Source organism: Echinops telfairi, unplaced genomic scaffold (genome assembly GCF_000313985.2).
Source record: "Echinops telfairi isolate 266 unplaced genomic scaffold, ASM31398v2 ScPeMD7_18;HRSCAF=68, whole genome shotgun sequence".
NCBI classification, from domain to species: domain Eukaryota; kingdom Metazoa; phylum Chordata; class Mammalia; order Afrosoricida; family Tenrecidae; genus Echinops; species Echinops telfairi.
Window position 1 is genome coordinate 4,673,488 of NW_022103915.1, and position 7,705 is coordinate 4,681,192.

The following is a 7,705-nucleotide window of genomic DNA, read 5'->3' on the forward strand; positions in this document are numbered from 1 at the left end:
GAATGATGATGGCAACAAATGTACAAATGTGCTTGACACTGGATGGATGGATGGATGGATGGATGGATGGATGGATGGATGGATGGATGGATTGCGATGAGTTGTATAAGCCCCCAATAAAATGATTTTTTTAAAAGAACATCATCATGAAGGAAGCACAATACTGTTTAAAAATATAGGGGGGAAAAGTAGAGTAACTAAAGCAAATGGAAAAATTATGAAGTAGAAAAGCTGAACAGAAAAATTCAGAAGACACCACAAGAAAATATAATGACATATTATAATGAAATGCAGACATAGAAGCCTTGGAGGTGTAGTGATTAAGCACTGGGCTGAGACCTGCATGGTCAGCAGTTCAAAACCACCAGTAGTACCTCAGGAGAAAGACTAGGCTTTCTGCTTCCATAAAGAGCTACAGTCTCGGAAACTCACAGGGGGTCGCTGTGAGTCAGCACAGACTCAATGGCAGTGAATTCGGTTTTGGGATAATGCAGACCTGGCGTTAACAAGTAAAAAGGAAGCACATATTTAATATCTCTTGGGCTGAAAAAACTGAAGAAAACATGGAAGCTTTGAATAGCAATGTTGAAGGATTCTAAGGGGAAGTACTGAATGATACAGAAAGTATCAAAAGACAATGGAATGAATACACAAATTCATTGTACCAATAGAACTGATCGTCATTAGAACATTTCGAGAGGTAGCATATGATCAAGAACCAATGGTATTAAAGGAACAAGTCCAAATTATACTGAAGAAACTAGTGAAAAACAAGACTCCTGGAATTGAGAGAAAAACCACTAAAAATGACTCAACAAACAGATACATACAGCACTGGAAGCACTCACCTATCTATGCCAAGAAGCTTTGAAGAGACCTGTCTGGCCAACTTGAATGAAGATCAAAGATCGCAATCTTCCTCACGATGGCAATTTAATGTCAAGAAAACAAACACCCCTACCACTGACCCAGAAGGTAACAAACGTCACAACAAATCGTGAAAAGATTGAAGTTGTCAAGAATTCCGTCTTCCTGGGATCCACAATCAATGCTCATGCAAGCAGCAGTCAGGGGATCAAGCAACAGCGTGCACTGAGTGAATCTGCCACACAAGATCTCTTTCAAGTGTTGAAAAGCAAGGAGGTTACTCTGAGGACTAGGGTGCGCCTGACCCAAGCCATGGTACTTTCAATCGCTTCCTATGCGTGTGAAAGCTGGACATTGAATAAACATGACCAAAGAAGAATCCATGCATTTGAGTGATGGTCCTAGAAAAGAGTACTGAGCGTCCTCCAGACAGTTCAAAGAACAAACGAATCTGTCTTAGAAAAAGTACAGCCGGAACGCTCCTTAGAAGCGAGGGTAATCAAGACTTGGCCTCACGTACTTTGGACATATTGTCAGGAGGAACCAATCCCTGGGAAAGGGTACCATGCTTGGAAAAGCAGGAAGGCCTGAGAGAAGATGGATTGACACAGCGACGGTGCGGGACCAGATGTCCTGTTCTGCTATACATAGGGTGGGAGCCCACTTGGTGGCACCTAGCAACGAGTTGTTGCCAACTGACTGGAAGAGACTCTTATTTTTGCCCATTCAAAAATAAAAGTGGAGATGGACACTGTGCAGATGGGAACTGGAAACGCAGGGAGTCCAGGGCGGATGATCCCTTCAGGACCAGTGGTGAGAGTGGCGATACCTGGAGGGTGGAGGGAAGGTGGGGTAGAAAGGGGGAACCGATTAGAAGGATCCACATATAACCTCCTCCTTGAGGGATGAACAACAGAAAAGTGGGTGGAGGGAGACATTGGATAGTGTAAGATATGACAAAATAATAATTTATAAATTATCAAGGGTTCATGAGGGAAGAGGAAATGGGGAGGGAGGGGGGAAATGAGGAGCTGATATCAAAGGCTCAGGTAGAAAAAAACTTTTGAGAATGATGATGGCAACAAATGTACAAATGTGCTTGACACAATGCGTGGATGTATGGATTGTGGTAAGAATTGCACGAGCCCCCAGTACAATTATTTATAAATAAATAAATAAAAATTAAAAGCTATCGGTAATGTTGAGAAGATGGGAATTCCAGAACACCTAATTGTGCTCATGTAGAACCTGTCCCTAGACCAAGAGACAATCATCTGAATTGTTGACTCATTTGAATGAAATAAGGAGATAGTTTAAACCACATGATTTCAATCAGGAAAGACGGACATCCATCTTTTCACCATGTTGATTCACTCTGTGGGCCAACGAACCATCTGAGAAGCTGGATTATGTGAAGAACGTGATGGACTCATGAATGTGGAGGAAGATTCATGAACAACCTGCCGCATGCAGATGAAGGAGCCCTGGTAGCAGAGAGGTTATATGTTGGGCTGCTAACTGCAAGGTCCCCAGTTCGCAACCACCAGTAATTCAACAGGAGAAAGAAGAGGCTTTCTAGGCTCATAAAGAATTGTAGTCTTGGAAAGCTGCAGGAAGTTCTACCCTGGCCTATTGGGTCACTCTGAGTCGGCATCCACTGGACGGCAGTGAGCTCGGTCTGGTTTGGTTTATTTAGACGCAGATGATACGACTTTGCTTACTGAAAGTGAAGAAGACTTCAAGCACTTGCTGACGAAGATCGAAGACTGCCGTCTTCAGTACGGATTAAATGTCCTCTACTTCACCGAGCGTGGTGTCCTTTTCCAGGACTGGTCTCTCCTGATGACACGTCCGGAGCACATGAGATGAAGTCTCGCCATCCTTGCTGCTAAGGAGCGTAAGATGCTGAGGTACAGAACCAGCAAAACCGAGAAAGCCCTTCAGTGGGACGCATTGGCGCAGCGGCTGCCACAGAGGGCTGAAGCACAACAACTGTGGCGAAGGCGCAGCACCGGCAGTGGTCGCTTCTATTGCACGTAGGGCCATGATGAGTGGATTCACGGAATGGATTCAATCACAGCATGTTTGGGGGCTGTCCAGGCGACAGAGGAGATGCCTGATTCCGGTCTAGATTCTTCCTAGTATGTTAACTTGTTTACTCTGTCTGGGATTTTTAAAGCAAAGCTTTGCCTGTAATTTAGGAATTCCTCCAGGATTGAGGTGGAATTTTTTTCCTTCCATTCAGGAGATTTGGGTTTGATTTCCAGCAAAAATACATCGTGTGCAGCTACCACCTGCCTGTTGCTATGGTGCTGAGCAAGGTTTCTGAGTCACAGTGGTCCACCCCAGCCCCATCGTGGAGATGGCACAGAACCAGGCAGTGCTTCAGGTTTTGTTGTGCACGAGTTTGCAATGAATCCGAGCCAACTTGACAGCAGCTAACAGCCATCCTGCCTGGAACTTTGTGTCCCTCTTTGTGATACCCAGGTTTTGTGTCAACTTGGCTGGGCCAGGATTCTCAGTAACATAAACAACTCCACGGTGGGGTTTAGTGTGAGCAACCATGCAGGTGTGGGAAGATTGAGGCCATGGCCCTGATACAATTGGAAGGAAGTTCCCTTGGTATGTGGCCGACTTTCTATAAAACTTACTGCCGTGGGAAAGCTAGCTCACTTCTTGCTAGTGCAGATCCTGCATGAAGAGCATCAACCTCCAGCTCTCAGGATTTGAATCAATGGCCCACCATATTGCTTGCCAACCACGGGAGCCAACACAGCCTGCCATCAAAGCCTGCCCTCTGACCTGCCAACCGTGGATCATTAGACTCTACAGCAACAAACCTGACCTGCTGACCTTGAACTCATCTACCTCTGCAACCAGCAGGCTGTGGTCTTTCTCCTTCATCTATCTTACCACTTTCTGGTAGGTCTTTTTGCTCCCTGATTCATCAGCCTCTGCAGCTGCACGAGTCAGGAGAAGCCTCCAGCTTAGCACCTGACCCACAGACATGAACTGGACCGGACTGAGGCCATTTCTACGACAGAGTGAGACATTTTCTTAAAACAAATGCATGTGTCTGTGTGTGTGTGTGTGTGTGTGTGTGTCTGTATGTGTGATTAGAACCCTGTATCTTGTCATGATGCCATTCATATATGAAGGTCCTTTTTTTTTTTCAATTTTCAGACAATAGCAATTCTAATTATCAGGGAGGATGCATCCGTCTATGTTCTAAACAATTGCTGAGGCTAGTGTTGGGTCTTAATGGCATGCATGTCAGCTTCAAACCAGTGCATTGTGATTGTCTTACGACTCCTGGAATACAATTCCAGTCTGATGCCTGTGGCAGGGTCGTGACTTGGAATTGGCTCAATGGCCACTTTTCCTACTTTTAATAAACGCAGAAGTAAATTCCACCAGCCCATGGAGCGCTCCGACTCAGCTACACTTGGGCTGACGAACGGGTCTCCTCCTTCCCGAGCCCCAGGCTTGCACTGCAGGCTCTCTGTGTCCAGGCCTTGGCCTCTCATCGCACCACCCTCCTTATCGCCCTCCACGGCTCACAGGCCCAGAAGAACCTCAGCATCACACGGCTGCCCTCGCCTCACAAGCCCTCACCAAGCCACCGTCCCCTCCCTTCCACACAGCGTGGGGCATCCATGTGCCCCGTTCTCAGCCATGTCTAGGGACCCACCCACCCTGCAAGCCTAACCGAGAGGGTCCTTCTCTGAGAAGCCTGGCCAGACACCCTCAGCCAATCAGTGGCTCCTTCTCAGGGTCCCCACGCTGTGCTACACATCCGCCTGTGGTGGATGAGGCTGAGACCTTCAGAGAGACAGGCATGTCTTACCCAGTGCTGGGGTCACCCCTGCACCTGGCATGCCATCTGTCACGGTTGAGGATTTTGAATCTCAAGGAGAACCCGCTCTGCTCTCTAGGGAAAGTGCTGGTGGCCCTGTGTGACCCAACAGAAACAGTTAGTGGCCTTCGCTCAAGTACCAGTAGCGCACTGGATACCATGGCCCTAGGGGCCAGACCCAGCTTCCCTCCATCCTCCGGGAGTGAGGGTGGCCGCAGTTTCCAGGCTCCACGCATGACGGACCATAGTTGCTGCACATGGAGCCTGCTGCTCAGAATCCGTATTCTGCTCCAGTTTGATCCCGGGACCCCCCACACCAATACATCTATAACTTCAACACAATCCCAATCAGAATGGGACGGAGATTTTAATGGAACTTGACAAGATGATTCTAATATTCCGATGGAGGAGTACATGCTCAAGAATAGCCAAGACAGCTTGAAAAAGGAAAAAAACAAAGAGGGGAATTTTGCCCGACAAGATGTCAAAGCATATTATCAAGTAATTGTAATAAATATAATGTGATATTAGCACATGAATAGATAAATAGATCCCTGGAACAAAATAGAGGATAAAAAAAAAACAAAAACAGAATCCTGCCTGTAGTGGATGGAATTTAGGATTTGAATAGGGGATATTTCAGAACAGTGGGGGAGGGGGAAGGAGGGGAGATTACTTGGTAAGTGTTAGAAACATTTACTACATGAGGGGAAAAATAGAATTAGATTCCCCCTTCATACCATTAAAAATACATAAATTCCAGATGGAACAAATACCTGAGATCTAAATAGGAAATTAATAAATATCTAAATGTAAAAAGAAGAAGAAAACATAAGGAAATAGATTTATGACCTCAAAGAAGGGACAGCCCATGAAACAATGTTTAAAGAACAGCAGAGTTAAAAAAAGAAGTGACAAATATGGAGAAAATATTTACAGCATACTTAACAAACTAAACATGGGTAGCCAAGACACACAGGAATTCTTTCAAAGCAGGATGAAATCCAGAAAGGACATGAGAGAAAGAGAGATCCTGAAGGATGGAGACATATTAAAAGACTCTCACCTCATTAGTGAACAAGGGAAATGCAAATTAATTTAACAAAAATTGAGATGTGCCAACATCAAGTGTTGACGAGCTGGTAGAGCAATGGGTTGGTTCGGGCGCATGCTCACTGCTGGTGAGATTAGAAAAAGTCACTTTGGAGAGGCATTTGGCAACGTGCATGAAAATCTACTACGAAGGTTGCCTGCCTCCTTTCTTCTAAATATTCCTGGCTAGATGAGGCCAGGAAAGATGGGTGCCCAGCAGAGGTTAGGGGAGATCGAAGGAGGCAAGGAGGGGGATCCGAGTCGGAAGGGTAGATTTTCCATGTGGAGGGACAATGATGTAGGGTACCAAAGGCCACATCGACAGAGCCCAGCAGGGGATGTCAGAGCTGTGGCTGGGGGATGGGTGAGGAGGGTGCCCCAACACAAGATGATGGTGGTGAGATGTTGGAACCTGAGCAGAGTGACAGGTGCACCCCCCGCCCTACAAAAAAAAAAAAGAGAGAGAGAGATCGCAGTGGCCCTCGAAATCAGAAACACACAAGAGGACTGGTCAATATGTTGGGTATAAGTGGAGCCCAGAGAAGCCATCTCTGTCAGAGAAGAGAGTTATGACTATGGAGGGTAGACAAGGAGAATGAAACTGTGCTGTTGGGAGGAGATTGGAGAATCTGAATGTACGGCTTTCAGTTGACAGATGATCGAGCAATCGATATTACTGTTGTTCCAACTCATAGCTCCCTCTGTACAGCAGCACACGCCCTGCCCGGCTCATGCCTGAGCCCATTGTTGCAGCCACCGTGTCACTAAGGGCCTTCCTTCTGTTCTGCTTGACCTTCCTCTCTCATAAGCAGGACACTCTTCTCCAGGGTCCCTTCTGAAGATACGCCCACAGCCCTCAACACCAAACTCACTGGACAGGCTAGAACTGCCCCCTGTGAGTTTCCAAGACTGAAACACTCCACCGGGGTACAGAGACCCATCTTTCTCCCAAGGAGGGGCTGGTGGTTTCGAACGGCTGACCTTCTGGTCAGCAGCCCGAGTAACCACACCACCACTACCAGGGCTCCTTATGACTAAGGTCCGTGAGGTGAAATCTCCCCGCTCTCGCTTCTAAGTAGCATTCTGGCTGTACTTCTTCCAAAGCAGATTTGTTTGTTCTTCCGGCGGTCCGTGGTGTAGTCGGTGTTCTACACCGATTCATGCAAAGGCACCGACTCTTCTTCGCTCTGCCGCATTCGTTGTCCAGTTTTCGCATGCCCACGAGGTGACCGAAATACCAAGGTTTGGGTCAGGTCTTCGTCCCAAAAGCGGCATCTTTGCTCATCATCGCTTTAACAAGGTCCTTGTGCAGCAGATTTGCCCAGTGCAACATGCCCTTTGATTGCTTGACGGCTGCTTCCGGGAGCACGCATTCTGGACCCAACACCATGAGAACCTTGGCAGCTTCCATCTGTGCCCCATGGCCTCTTGGTCCGGTCCAGAGGACTGCTGCTTTCTTTATGTTGTCTTCGATCTCCATCAGAAGCTGTTCGATTCCTCTTCATGTTCAGCAAGCAAGCTTGTGCGATGGATGGATTGTAAGGTTGTTAAAGAGTCTTCCTCCGATCTCGATGCCACATGCTTCCCCATATAGTCCGGCTCCTCGGATTCTTTGCTCGGCACACACAGATTCAATAGCATGCTGAAAGGATGCAACCCTGATACGCGCTCCTCCAGATTGTACCTATTTTTTAAATTTTAACAGTTTTATTGATATATCATTCACATAGCATACAGTTCAATATCTTAAGCTCATTAAAAAGGGTCGTGTGATGATCACTACAATCAATTTTAGAACCCTTTCCTGATTTTAACCATGCAGTTTATTTGTACAAACAACTGCTTCTTGGTCTCCGAAGAGGTTCTGCACCAGCACAATGAAGCTTTCTG